This window comes from Sycon ciliatum, chromosome 9 (assembly GCF_964019385.1).
Source record: "Sycon ciliatum chromosome 9, ocSycCili1.1, whole genome shotgun sequence".
NCBI lineage: Eukaryota > Metazoa > Porifera > Calcarea > Leucosolenida > Sycettidae > Sycon > Sycon ciliatum.
In genome coordinates this window covers 8,038,126-8,052,644 of record NC_088651.1, presented here as the reverse complement: position 1 = coordinate 8,052,644, position 14,519 = coordinate 8,038,126, and the positions used below count along the sequence as shown (strand labels likewise).

The 14,519-nt window shown below is 44.0% G+C and overlaps 2 long non-coding RNA genes across 2 annotated transcripts; both read right to left on the bottom strand.

Annotated features, from left to right (window-relative positions):
• Positions 1 to 114: 114 nt before the first annotated feature.
• Positions 115 to 2,374, bottom strand: LOC135825158 (uncharacterized). Its single transcript, XR_010555025.1, has 7 exons — positions 2,315 to 2,374; positions 1,948 to 2,005; positions 1,581 to 1,638; positions 1,215 to 1,272; positions 848 to 905; positions 481 to 538; positions 115 to 160 (listed from the first exon to the last, which is right to left on the bottom strand). It is a non-coding gene; the product is annotated as an uncharacterized LOC135825158 (long non-coding RNA).
• A 3,976-nt stretch (positions 2,375 to 6,350) lies between these two features.
• On the bottom strand, positions 6,351 to 7,865 carry LOC135825159 (uncharacterized). The gene is made up of 5 exons (XR_010555026.1): positions 7,818 to 7,865; positions 7,452 to 7,509; positions 7,085 to 7,142; positions 6,718 to 6,775; positions 6,351 to 6,408 (listed from the first exon to the last, which is right to left on the bottom strand). It is a non-coding gene; the product is annotated as an uncharacterized LOC135825159 (long non-coding RNA).
• Between the last annotated feature and the right edge of the window lie 6,654 nt (positions 7,866 to 14,519).

The following is a 14,519-nucleotide window of genomic DNA, read 5'->3' as shown; positions in this document are numbered from 1 at the left end:
CAAACAAAAAATCAAATCAATGCGACCACTGACATTACAGCTGGTTCATGTTATAGAGAGGTACGTTGAAATTAAAAGGTCAGCACAAATGGTCAAAATCCGACATTTTCTCACCTTTCTGCCCGTTCGCAGCTCAGAAAATAACAATGACCATCCTCATCTCGTTGTGTAGCCGGACATAGACAAGAGCACCAAGAAAAAGACCAACATTTCTCTAAAGAACTCGCCCAGGGCTGCTGAAAGCTGAAAAAGAACCTATCTAGAAGTTTGGGGCTTTTTCCCGTGAATCTTCACTTTGCGACTAAACTATTCACAGCAGTGCCAAATTTTTAGGGTCATTGATTGTGGGTGCCAGCGCCCTACAAGCAAACCAAAAATCAAACCAATGCGACCGCTGACATTACAGCTGGGTCATGTCATAGAGAGGTACGTTGAAATTGAAAGGTCAGCACAAATGGTCAAAATCTGACATTTTCTCACCTTTCTGCCCGTTCGCAGCTCAGAAAATGACAATGACCATCCTCATCTCGTTATGTAGCTGGACATAGAAAATAGCACCATGAAAAACAGCCACATTTCTCTAAAGAACTCACCCAGGGCTGCTGAAAGCTGACAAAGAACCTACCTAGAAGTTTGGGGCTTTTTACCCGTGAATCTTCACTTTGCGACTCAACTATTCACAGCAGTGCCAAATGTTTAGGGTCACTGATTGTGGGTGCCAGCGCCCTACAAGCAAACCAAAAATCAAACCAATGCGACCACTGAAATTACAGCTGGGTCATGTTATAGAGAGGTACGTTGAAATTGAAAGGTCAGCACAAATGGTCAAAATTCGACATTTTCTCACCTTTCTGCCCGTTCGCAGCTCAGAAAATGACAATGACCATCCTCATCTCGTTGGTTAGCTGGACATAGACAAGAGCACCATGAAAAAGAGTCACATTTCTCTAAAGAACTCGCCCAGGGCTGCTGAAAGCTGAAAAAGAACCTATCTAGAAGTTTGGGGCTTTTTACCCGTGAATCTTCACTTTGCGACTAAACTATTTACAGCAGTGCCAAATTTTCTGAGTCAATGAATGCGGGTGCCAGCGCCCTAAAAGCAAACAAAAAATCAAATCAATGCGACCACTGACATTACAGCTGGTTCATGTTATAGAGAGGTACGTTGAAATTAAAAGGTCAGCACAAATGGTCAAAATCCGACATTTTCTCACCTTTCTGCCTGTTCGCAGCTCAGAAAATAACAATGACCATCCTCATCTCGTTGTGTAGCTGGACATAGACAAGAGCACCAAGAAAAAGACCCACATTTCTCTAAAGAACTCGCCCTGGGCTGCTGAAAGCTGAAAAAGAACCTATCTAGAAGTTTGGGGCTTTTTCCCGTGAATCTTCACTTTGCGACTAAACTATTCACAGCAGTGCCAAATTTTTAGGGTCATTGATTGTGGGTGCCAGCGCCCTACAAGCAAACCAAAAATCAAACCAATGCGACCGCTGACATTACAGCTGGGTCATGTCATAGAGAGGTACGTTGAAATTGAAAGGTCAGCACAAATGGTTAAAATCTGACATTTTCTCACCTTTCTGCCCGTTCGCAGCTCAGAAAATGACAATGACCATCCTCATCTCGTTATGTAGCTGGACATAGAAAATAGCACCATTAAAAACAGCCACATTTCTCTAAAGAACTCACCCAGGGCTGCTGAAAGCTGACAAAGAACCTATCTAGAAGTTTGGGGCTTTTTACCCGTGAATCTTCACTTTGCGACTAAACTATTCACAGCAGTGCCAAATGTTTAGGGTCACTGATTGTGGGTGCCAGCGCCCTACAAGCAAACCAAAAATCAAACCAATGCGACCGCTGACATTACAGCTGGGTCATGTTATAGAGAGGTACGTTGAAATTGAAAGGTCAGCACAAATGGTCAAAATCTGACATTTTCTCACCTTTCTGCCCGTTCGCAGCTTAGAAAATGACAATGTCCATCCTCATCTCGTTGGTTAGCTGGACATAGACAAGAGCACCATGAAAAAGAGTCACATTTCTCTAAAGAACTCGCCCAGGGCTGCTGAAACCTGAATAAGAACCTGTCTAGAAGTTTGGGGCTTTTTACCCGTGAATCTTCACTTTGCGACTAAACTATTCACAGCAGTGCCAAATTTTCTGGGTCACTGAATGCGGGGGCCAGCGCCCTACAAGCAAACCAAAAATGAAACCAATGCGACCACTGAAATTACAGCTGGGTCATGTTATAGAGAGGTACGTTGAAATTGAAAGGTCAGCACAAATGGTCAAAATCCGACATTTTCTCACCTTTCTGCCCGTTCGCAGCTTAGAAAATGACAATGACCATCCGCATCTCGTTGGTTAGCTGGACATGGACAAGAGCACCATGAAAAAGAGTCACATTTCTTTAAAGAACTCGCCCAGCGCCTCTGAAAGCTGAAAAAGAACCTATCTAGAAGTTTGGGGCTTTTAACCCGTTAATCTTCACTTTGCGACTAAACTATTCACAGCAGTGCCAAATTTTCTGGGTCACTTAATGCGGGTGCCAGCGCCCTAAAAGCAAACCAAAAATGAAACCAATGCGACCACTGAAATTACAGCTGGGTCATGTTATAGAGAGGTACGTTGAAATTGAAAGGTCAGGACAAATGGTCAAAATCCGACATTTTCTCACCTTTCTGCCCGTTCGCAGCTCAGAAAATGACAATGACCATCCTCATCTCGTTGTGTAGCTGGACATAGACAAGAGCACCATGAAAAAGAGCCACATTTCTCTAAAGAACTCGCCCAGGGCTGCTGAAAGCTGAAAAAGAACCTATCTAGAAGTTTGGGGCTTTTTACCCGTGAATCTTCACTTTGCGACTAAACTATTCACAGCAGTGCCAGATTTTTAGGGTCACTGATTGTGGGTGACAACGCCCTACAAGCAAACCAAAAACGAAACCAATGCGACCGCTGACATTACAGCTGGGTCATGTTATAGAGAGGTACGTTGAAATTGAAAGGTCAGCACAAATGGTCAAAATCCGACGGTTTCTCACCTTTCTGCCAATTCGCAGCTCAGAAAATGACAATGACCATCCTCATCTCGTTGGTTAGCTGGACATAGACAAGATCACTGAGAAAGAGACCCACATTTATCTAAAGAACTCGCCCAGGGCTGCTGAAAGCTGAAAAAGAACCTATCTAGAAGTTTGGGGCTTTTTACCCGTGAATCTTCACTTTGCGACTAAACTATTCACAGCAGTGCCAAATTTTTAGGGTCAATGATTGTGGGTGCCAGCGCCCTACAAGCAAACCAAAAATCAAACCAATGCGACCGCTGACATTACAGCTGGGTCATGTTATAGAGAGGTACGTTGAAATTGAAAGGTCAGCACAAATGGTCAAAATCCGACGGTTTCTCACCTTTCTGCCCGTTCGCAGCTTAGAAAATGACAATGACCCTCCTCATCTCGTTGGTTAGCTGGACATAGACAAGAGCACCATGAAAAAGAGTCACATTTCTCTAAAGAACTCGCCCAGGGCTGCTGAAAGCTGAAAAAGAACCTATCTAGAAGTTTGGGGCTTTTTACCCGTGAATCTTCCCTTTGCGGCTAAACTATTCACAGCAGTGCCAAATTTTCTGAGTCAATGAATGCGGGTGCCAGCGCCCTAAAAGCAAACCAAAAATCTAATCCATGCGACCACTGACATAACACCTGGTTCATGTTATAGAGAGGTACGTTGAAATTAAAAGGTCAGCACAAATGGTCAAAATCCGACGTTTTCCCACCTTTCTGCCCGTTCGCAGCTCAGAAAATGACAATGACCATCCTCATCTCGTTCTGTAGCTGGACATAGGCAAGAGCACCAAGAAAAAGACCCACATTTCTCTAAAGAACTCGCCCTGGGCTGCTGAAAGCTGAAAAAGAACCTATCTAGAAGTTTGGGGCTTTTTACCCGTGAATCTTCATTTTGCGACTAAACTATTCACAGCAGTGCCAAATTTTTAGGGTCAATGAATGCGGGTGCCAGCGCCCTAAAAGCAAACCAAAAATGAAACCAATGCGACCACTGAAATTACAGCTGGGTCATGTTATGGAGAGGTACGTTGAAATTGAAAGGTGAGCACAAATGGTCAAAATCCGACATTTTCTCACCTTTCTGCCCGTTCGCAGCTTAGAAAATGACAATGACCATCCTCATCTCGTTGTGTAGCTGGACATAGAAAAATGCACCATGAAAAACAGCCACATTTCTCTAAAGAACTCACCCAGGGCTGCTGAAAGCTGAAAAAGAACCTATCTAGAAGCTTTGGGCTTTTTACCCGTGAATCTTCACTTTGCGACTAAACTATTCACAGCAGTGCAAAATTTTTAGGGTCACTGATTGTGGGTGCCAGCGCCCTACAAGCAAACCAAAAATGAAACCAATGCGACCGCTGACATTACAGCTGGGTCATGTTATAGAGAGGTACGTTGAAATTGAAAGGTCAGCACAAATGGTCAAAATCCGACATTTTCTCACCTTTCTGCCCATTCGCAGCTTAGAAAATGACAATGACCATCCTCATCTCGTTGTGTAGCTGGACATAGAAAATAGCACCATGAAAAAGAGTCACATTTCCCTAAAGAACTCGCCCAGCGCCGCTGATAGCTGAAAAAGAACCTATCTAGAAGTTTGGGGCTTTTTACCCGTGAATCTTCACTTTGCGACTAAACTATTCACAGCAGTGCCAAAATTTCTGGGTCACTGAATGCGGGTGCCAGCGCCCTAAAAGCAAACCAAAAATGAAACCAATGCGACCACTGAAATTACAGCTGGGTCATGTTATAGAGAGGTCATTGAAATTGAAAGGTCAGCACAAATGGTCAAAATCCGACATTTTCTCACCTTTCTGCCCGTTCGCAGCTCAGAAAATGACAATGACCATCCTCATCTCGTTGTGTAGCTGGACATAGAAAATAGCACCATGAAAAACAGCCACATTTCTCTAAAGAACTCACCCAGGGCTGCTGAAAGCTGAAAAAGAACCTATCTAGAAGTTTGGGGCTTTTTACCCGTGAATCTTCACTTTGCGACTAAACTATTCACAGCAGTGCCAAATTTTTAGGGTCACTGATTGTGGGTGACAGCGCCCTACAAGCAAACCAAAAACGAAACCCATGCGACCGCTGACATTACAGCTGGGTCATGTCATAGAGAGGTACGTTGAAATTGAAAGGTCAGCAGAAATGGTCAAAATCCGACGGTTTCTCCCCTTTCTGCCAATTCGCAGCTCAGAAAATGACAATGACCATCCTCATCTCGTTGGTTAGCTGGACATAGACAAGAGCTGCAAGAAAGAGACCCACATTTCTCTAAAGAACTCGCCCAGGGCTGCTGAAAGCTGAAAAAGAACCTATCTAGAAGTTTGGGGCTTTTTACCCGTGAATCTTCACTTTGCGACTAAACTATTCACAGCAGTGCCAAATTTTTAGGGTCACTGATTGTGGGTGCCAGCGCCCTACAAGCAAACTAAAAATCAAACCAATGCGACCGCTGACATTACAGCTGGGTCATGTTATAGAGAGGTACGTTGAAATTGAAAGGTCAGCACAAATGGTCAAAATCCGACGGCTTCTCACCTTTCTGCCCGTTCGCAGCTTAGAAAATGACAATGACCATCCTCATTTCGTTGGTTAGCTGGACATAGACAAGAGCACCATGAAAAAGAGTCACATTTCTCTAAAGAACTCGCCCAGGGCTGCTGAAAGCTGAAAAAGAACCTAACCAGAAGTTTGGGGCTTTTTACCCGTGAATCTTCACTTTGCGACTAAACTATTCACAGCAGTGCCAAATTTTCTGAGTCAATGAATGCGGGTGCCAGCGCCCTAAAAGCAAACCAAAAATCAAATCAATGCGACCACTGACATAACAGCTGGTTCATGTTATAGAGAGGTACGTTGAAATTAAAAGGTCAGCACAAATGGTCAAAATCCGACATTTTCTCACCTTTCTGCCCGTTCGCAGCTCAGAAAATGACAATGACCATCCTCATCTCGTTGTGTAGCTGGACATAGACAAGAGCACCAATAAAAATACCCACATTTCTCTAAAGAATTCGCCCTGGGCTGCTGAAAGCTGAGAAAGAACCTATCTAGAAGTTTGGGGCTTTTTACCCGTGAATATTCACTTTGCGACTAAACTATTCACAGCAGTGCCAAATTTTTAGGGTCACTGATTGTGGGTGCCAGCGCCCTACAAGCAAACCAAAAATGAAACCAATGCGACTGCTGACATTACAGCTGGGTCATGTTATAGAGAGGTACGTTGAAATTGAAAGGTCAGCACAAATGGTCAAAATCCGACTCTTTCTCACCTTTCTGCCCGTTCGCAGCTTAGAAAATGACAATCACCATCCTCATCTCGTTGCTTAGCTGGACATAGACAAGAGCACCAATAAAAAGAGCCAAATTTCTCTAAAGAACTCACCCAGGGCTGCTGAAAGCTGAAAAAGAACCTGTCTAGAAGTTTGAGGCTTTTTACCTGTGAATATTCACTTTGCGACTAAACTATTCACAGCAGTGCCAAATTTTCTGGGTCAATGAATGCGGGTGCCAGCGCCCTAAAAGCAAACCAAAAATCAAATCAATGCGACCACTGACATTACAGCTGGTTCATGTTATAGAGAGGTACGTTGAAATTGAAAGGTCAGCACAAATGGTCAAAATCCGACATTTTCTCACCTTTCTGCCCGTGCGCAGCTCAGAAAATGACAATGACCATCCTCATCTCGTTGTGTACCTGGACATAGAAAATAGCACAATGAAAAAGAGCCACATTTCTCTAAAGAACACGCCCAGGGCTGCTGAAAGTTGAAAAAGAACCTATCTAGAAGTTTGGGGCTTTTTACCGGTGAATCTTCACTTTGCGACTAAACTATTCACAGCAGTGCCAAATTTTTAGGGTCACTGATTGTGGGTGCCAGCGCCCTACAAGCAAACCAAAAATGAAACCAATGCCACCACTGACATTACAGCTGGTTCATGTTAGAGAGAGGTACGTTGAAATTAAAAGGTCAGCACAAATGGTCAAAATCCGACATTTTCTCACCTTTCTGCCCGCTCGCAGCTCAGAAAATGACAATGACCATCCTCATCTCGTTGTGTAGCTGGACATAGAAAATAGCACCATGAAAAACAGCCACATTTCGCCAAAAAACTCGACCAGGGCTGCTGAAAGCTGAAAAAGAACCTATCTAGAAGTTTGGGGCTTTTTACCCGTGAATCTTCACTTTGCGACTAAACTATTCACAGCACTGCCAAACTTTCTGAGTGAATGAATGCGGGTGCCAGCGCCCTACAAGCAAACCAAAAATCAAACCAATGCGACCGCTGACATTACAGCTGGGTCATGTTATAGAGAGGTACGTTGAAATGGAAAGGTCAGCACAAATGGTCAAAATCCGACATTTTCTCACCTTTCTGCCCGTTCGCAGCTTGGAAAATGACAATGACCATCCTCATCTCGTTGTGTAGCTGGACAAAGAAAATAGCACCATGAAAAACAGCCACATTTCTCTAAAGAACTCACCCAGGGCTGCTGAAAGCTGAAAATGAACCTATCTAGAAGTTTGGAGTTTTTACCCGTGAATCTTCACTTTGCGACTAAACTATTCACAGCAGTGCCAAATTTTCTGGGTCACTGAATTCGGGTGCCAGCGCCCTACAAGCAAACCAAAAATCAAACCAATGCGACCACTGAAATTACAGCTGGGTCATGTTATAGAGAGGTACGTTGAAATTGAAAGGTCAGCACAAATGGTCAAAATCCGACATTTTCTCACCTTCCTGCCCGTTCGCAGCTCAGAAAATGACAATGACCATCCTCATCTCGTTGTGCAGATGGACATAGACAAAAGCACCAAGAAAAAGACCCACATTTCTCTTAACCCTTTGAGCACGCATGACGTATTAATACGTCACGTACAGTGTCACTGCACCCACGCATGACGTATTATTACGTCGTGAGTGTACATAGCGTACAAACGCGATTTGCATGAACCGCTTGAGTTCAAACTATCGTAACTCGGTCAATTCTTGGCCGATTCTCACGATCGAAATATGTATCTGCAAGAGAAAACTCTCAGCTTGCGATAGAAACAATCGCCGAAGCGATACGACCCCGGGTTGTTGAGATATGCGACTCGACACGGCAAATTCAAATCGATTTTTTTGCGAACTCTGCAGAACGCGTATTCTCCATTTTCGATCATTTTCGCGCTATCTGCTGCCATGGAAACTAGATTCAAATGATGGCAGCGGATCTGTCCTCAAAAAAAATTTGAGCTCGATACGAGCAAGGAGAGTGAAATGGCAGCTGAGGATTTGATCTCCTGGCCGTGCTCAAGTCTGTCGAGCGCGTGCGTGAAGTTTGCCAGACTGTAGCATGGGCTTTTGGTGTCGCTCCGAGCTGAGCTTGGAACTATTTTGTTCCTCGCCTCAAGACCTTTGCAGGAAGCTCAAGATCGTGGAATTCGTCCAAAGGAAGGTAAAGTTATCGATCCTTGAACAGCTACTACTTTCATAGGAAAAACGCGATTTTTGCAGGTGTTGACGTGGGGCGGCATTCAGGTAGCGTCGTGCTCAAAAGGTTAAGAACTCGCCCCGGGCTGCTGAAAGCTGAAAAAGAACCTATCTAGAAGTTAGGGGCTTTTTACCCGTGAATCTTCACTTTGCGACTAAACTATTCACAGCAGTGCCAAATTTTTAGGGTCACTGATTGTGGATGGCAGCGCCCTACAAGCAAACCAAAAATCAAACCAATGCGACCATTGAAATTACAGCTGGGTCATGTTATAGAGAGGTACGTTGAAATTGAAAGGTCAGCACAAATGGTCAAAATCCGACATTTTCTCACCTTTCTGCCCGTTCGCAGCTCAGAAAATGACAATGACCATCCTCATCTCGTTGTGTAGCTGAACATAGACAAGAGCACCATGAAAAAGAGCCACATTTCTCTAAAGAACTCGCCCAGGGCTGCTGAAAGTTGAAAAAGAACCTATCTAGAAGTTAGGGGCTTTTTACCCGTGAATATTCACTTTGCGACTAAACTATTCACAGCAGTGCCAAATTTTTAGGGTCACTGATTGTGGGTGCTAGCGCCCTACAAGCAAACCAAAAATTAAACCAATTTGACCGCAGACATTACAGCTGGGTCATGTTATTGGGAGGTACGTTGAAATTGAAAGGTCAGCACAAATGGTCAAAATCCGACATTTTCTAGCCTTCCTGCCCGTTCGCAGCTCAGAAAATGACAATGACCATCCTCATCTCGTTGGTAAGCTGGACATAGACAAGAGTACCGTGAAAAAGAGTCACATTTCTCTAAAGAACTCGCCCAGGGCTGCTGAAAGCTGAAAAAGAACCTATCTAGAAGTTTGGGGCTTTTTACCCGTGAATCTTCACTTTACGACTAAACTATTCACAGCAGTGCCAAATTTTCTGGGTCACTGAATTCGGGTGCCAGCGCCCTACAAGCAAACCAAAAATCAAACCAATGCGACCACTGAAATTACAGCTGGGTCATGTTATAGAGAGGTACGTTGAAATTGAAAGGTCAGCACAAATGGTCAAAATCCGACATTTTCTCACCTTCCTGCCCGTTCGCAGCTCAGAAAATGACAATGACCATCCTCATCTCGTTGTGCAGATGGACATAGACAAAAGCACCAAGCAAAAGACCCACATTTCTCTTAAGAACTCGCCCCGGGCTGCTGAAAGCTGAAAAAGAACCTATCTAGAAGTTAGGGGCTTTTTACCCGTGAATCTTCACTTTGCGACTAAACTATTCACAGCAGTGCCAAATTTTTAGGGTCACTGATTGTGGGTGCCAGCGCCCTACAAGCACACCAAAAATCAAACCAATGCGACCGCTGACATTACAGCTGGGTCATGTTATAGAGAGGTACGTTGAAATGGAAAGGTCAGCACAAATGGTCAAAATCCGACATTTTCTCACCTTTCTGCCCGTTCGCAGCTTGGAAAATGACAATGACCATCCTCATCTCGTTGTGTAGCTGGACAAAGAAAATAGCACCATGAAAAACAGCCACATTTCTCTAAAGAACTCACCCAGGGCTGCTGAAAGCTGAAAATGAACCTATCTAGAAGTTTGGGGTTTTTACCCGTGAATCTTCACTTTGCGACTAAACTATTCACAGCAGTGCCAAATGTTCTGGGTCACTGAATTCGGGTGCCAGCGCCCTACAAGCAAACCAAAAATCAAACCAATGCGACCACTGAAATTACAGCTGGGTCATGTTATAGAGAGGTACGTTGAAATTGAAAGGTCAGCACAAATGGTCAAAATCCGACATTTTCTAGCCTTCCTGCCCGTTCGCAGCTCAGAAAATGACAATGACCATCCTCATCTCGTTGTGCAGATGGACATAGACAAAAGCACCAAGAAAAAGACCCACATTTCTCTTAAGAACTCGCCCCGGGCTGCTGAAAGCTGAAAAAGAACCTATCTAGAAGTTAGGGGCTTTTTACCCGTGAATCTTCACTTTGCGACTAACTATTCACAGCAGTGCCAAATTTTTAGGGTCACTGATTGTGGGTGGCAGCGCCGTACAAGCAAACCAAAAATCAAACCAATGCGACCACTGAAATTACAGCTGGGTCATGTTATAGAGAGGTACGTTGAAATTGAAAGGTCAGCACAAATGGTCAAAATCCGACATTTTCTCACCTTTCTGCCCGTTCGCAGCTCAGAAAATGACAATGACCATCCTCATCTCGTTGTGTAGCTGAACATAGACAAGAGCACCATGAAAAAGAGCCACATTTCTCTAAAGAACTCGCCCGGGCTGCTGTAAGTTAAAAAAGAACCTATCTAGAAGTTAGGGGCTTTTTACCCGTGAATATTCACTTTGCGACTAAACTATTCACAGCAGTGCCAAATTTTTAGGGTCACTGATTGTGGGTGCTAGCGCCCTACAAGCAAACCAAAAATTAAACCAATTTGACCGCAGACATTACAGCTGGGTCATGTTATTGGGAGGTACGTTGAAATTGAAAGGTCAGCACAAATGGTCAAAATCCGACATTTTCTCACCTTTCTGCCCTTTCGCAGCTCAGAAAATGACTGTGACCATCCTCATCTCGTTGGTAAGCTGGACATAGACAAGAGTACCGTGAAAAAGAGTCACATTTCTCTAAAGAACTCGCCCAGGGCTGCTGAAAGCTGAAAAAGAACCTATCTAGAAGTTTGGGGCTTTTTACCCGTGAATCTTCACTTTACGACTAAACTATTCACAGCAGTGCCAAATTTTCTGGGTCACTGAATGCGGGTGCCAGCGCCCTACAAGCAAACCAAAAATGAAACCAATGCGACCACTGAAATTACAGCTGGGTCTTGTTATAGAGAGGTACGTTGAAATTGAAAGGTCAGCACAAATGGTCAAAATCCGACATTTTCTCACCTTTCTGCCCGTTCGCAGCTCAGAAAATGACAATGACCATCCTCATCTCGTTGTGTAGCTGGACATAGAAAATAGCACCATGAAAAAGAGCCACATTTCTCTAAAGAACTCACCCAGGGCTGCTGAAAGCTGAAAAAGAACCTATCTAGAAGTTTGGGGCTTTTTACCCGTGAATCTTCACTTTGCGACTAAACTATTCACAGCAGTGCCAAATTTTCTGGGTCAATTAATGCGGGTGCCAGCGCCCTAAAAGCAAACCAAAAATCAAATCAATGCGACCACTGACATAACAGCTGGTTCATGTTAGAGAGAGGTACGTTGAAATTAAAAGGTCAGCACAAATGGTCAAAATCCGACATTTTCTCACCTTTCTGCCCGTTCGCAGCTCAGAAATTGACAATGACCATCCTCATCTCGTTGTGTAGCTGGACATAGACAAGAGCACCAATAAAAAGAGCCACATTTCTCTAAAGAACTCGCCCAGGGCTGCTGAAAGCTGAAAAAGAACCTATCTAGAAGTTTGGGGCTTTCTACCCGTGAATCTTCACGTTGCGACTAAACTATTCACAGCAGTGCCAAATTTTCTGGGTCAATGAATGCGGGTGCCAGCGCCCTACAAGCAAACCAAAATGAAACCAATGCGACCACTGAAATTACAGCTGGGTCATGTTATAGAGAGGTACGTTGACATTGAAATATCAGCACAAATGGTCAAAATCCGACATTTTCTCACCTTTCTGCCCGTTCGCAGCTCAGAAAATGACAATGACCATCCTCATCTCGTTGTGTAGCTAAACATAGAAAATAGCACCATGAAAAACAGCCACATTTCTCTAAAGAACTCACCCAGGGCTGCTGAAAGCTGAAAAAGAACCTATCTAGAAGTTTGGGGCTTTTTACCCGTGAATCTTCACTTTGCGACTAAACTATGCTCAGCAGTGCCAAATTTTCTGGGTCACTGAATGCGGGTGCCAGCGCCCTACAAGCAAACCAAAAATTAAACCAATGCGACCACTGAAATTACAGCTGGGTCATGTTATAGAGAGGTACGTTGAAATTGAAAGGTCAGCACAAATGGTCAAATCCGACTTTTTCTCACCTTTCTGCCCGTTCGCAGCTCAGAAAATGACAATGACCATCCTCATCTCGTTGTGTAGCTGGACATAAAAATTATCACCATGAAAAAAAACAGCCACATTTCTCTAAAGAACTCACCCAGGGCTGCTGAAAGCTGAAAAAGAACCTATCTAGAAGTTTGGGGTATTTACCCGTGAATCTTCACTTTGCGACTAAACTATTCACAGCAGTGCCAAATTTTCTGGGTCACTTAATGCGGGTGCCAGCGCCCTACGAGCAAACCAAAAATGAAACCAATGCGACCACTGAACATACAGCTAGGTCATGTTATATAGAGGTGCGTTGAAATTGAAAGGTCAGCACAAATGGTCAAAATCCGACATTTTCTCACCTTCCGGCCCGTTCGCAGCTCAGAAAATGACAATGACCATCCTCATCTCGTTGTGCAGTTGGACATAGACAAAAGCACCAAGAAAAAGACCCACGTTTCTCTAAAGAACTCGCCCTGGGCTGCTAAAAGCTGAAGAAGAACCTATCTAGAAGTTAGGGGCTTTTTACCCGTGAATCTTCACTTTGCGACTAAACTATTCACAGCAGTGCCAAATTTTTAGGGTCACTGATTGTGGGTGCCAGCGGCCTACAAGAAAACCAAAAATCAAACTAATGCGACCACTTAAATTACAGCTGGGTCATGTTATAGAGAGGTACGTTGAAATTGAAAGGTCAGCAGAAATGGTCAAAATCCGACATTTTCTCACCTTTCTGCCCGTTCGCAGCTCAGAAAATGACAATGACCATCCTCATCTCGTTGTGTAGCTAAACATAGAAAATAGCACCATGAAAAACAGCCACATTTCTCTAAAGAACTCACCCAGGGCTGCTGAAAGCTGAAAAAGAACCTATCTAGAAGTTTGGGGCTTTTTACCCGTGAATCTTCACTTTGCGACTAAACTATGCTCAGCAGTGCCAAATTTTCTGGGTCACTGAATGCGGGTGCCAGCGCCCTACAAGCAAACCAAAAATTAAACCAATGCGACCACTGAAATTACAGCTGGGTCATGTTATAGAGAGGTACGTTGAAATTGAAAGGTCAGCACAAATGGTCAAATCCGACTTTTTCTCACCTTTCTGCCCGTTCGCAGCTCAGAAAATGACAATGACCATCCTCATCTCGTTGTGTAGCTGGACATAAAAATTATCACCATGAAAAAAAACAGCCACATTTCTCTAAAGAACTCACCCAGGGCTGCTGAAAGCTGAAAAAGAACCTATCTAGAAGTTTGGGGTATTTACCCGTGAATCTTCACTTTGCGACTAAACTATTCACAGCAGTGCCAAATTTTCTGGGTCACTTAATGCGGGTGCCAGCGCCCTACGAGCAAACCAAAAATGAAACCAATGCGACCACTGAACATACAGCTAGGTCATGTTATATAGAGGTGCGTTGAAATTGAAAGGTCAGCACAAATGGTCAAAATCCGACATTTTCTCACCTTCCGGCCCGTTCGCAGCTCAGAAAATGACAATGACCATCCTCATCTCGTTGTGCAGTTGGACATAGACAAAAGCACCAAGAAAAAGACCCACGTTTCTCTAAAGAACTCGCCCTGGGCTGCTGAAAGCTGAAGAAGAACCTATCTAGAAGTTAGGGGCTTTTTACCCGTGAATCTTCACTTTGCGACTAAACTATTCACAGCAGTGCCAAATTTTTAGGGTCACTGATTGTGGGTGCCAGCGCCCTACAAGAAAACCAAAAATCAAACCAATGCGACCACTGAAATTACAGCTGGGTCATGTTATAGAGAGGTACGTTGAAATTGAAAGGTCAGCAGAAATGGTCAAAATCCGACATTTTCTCACCTTTCTGCCCGTTCGCAGCTCAGAAAATGACAATGACCATCCTCATCTCGTTGTGTAGCTGGACATAGACAAGAGCGCCATGAACAAGAGCCACATTTCTCTAAAAAACTCGCCCCGGGCTGCTGA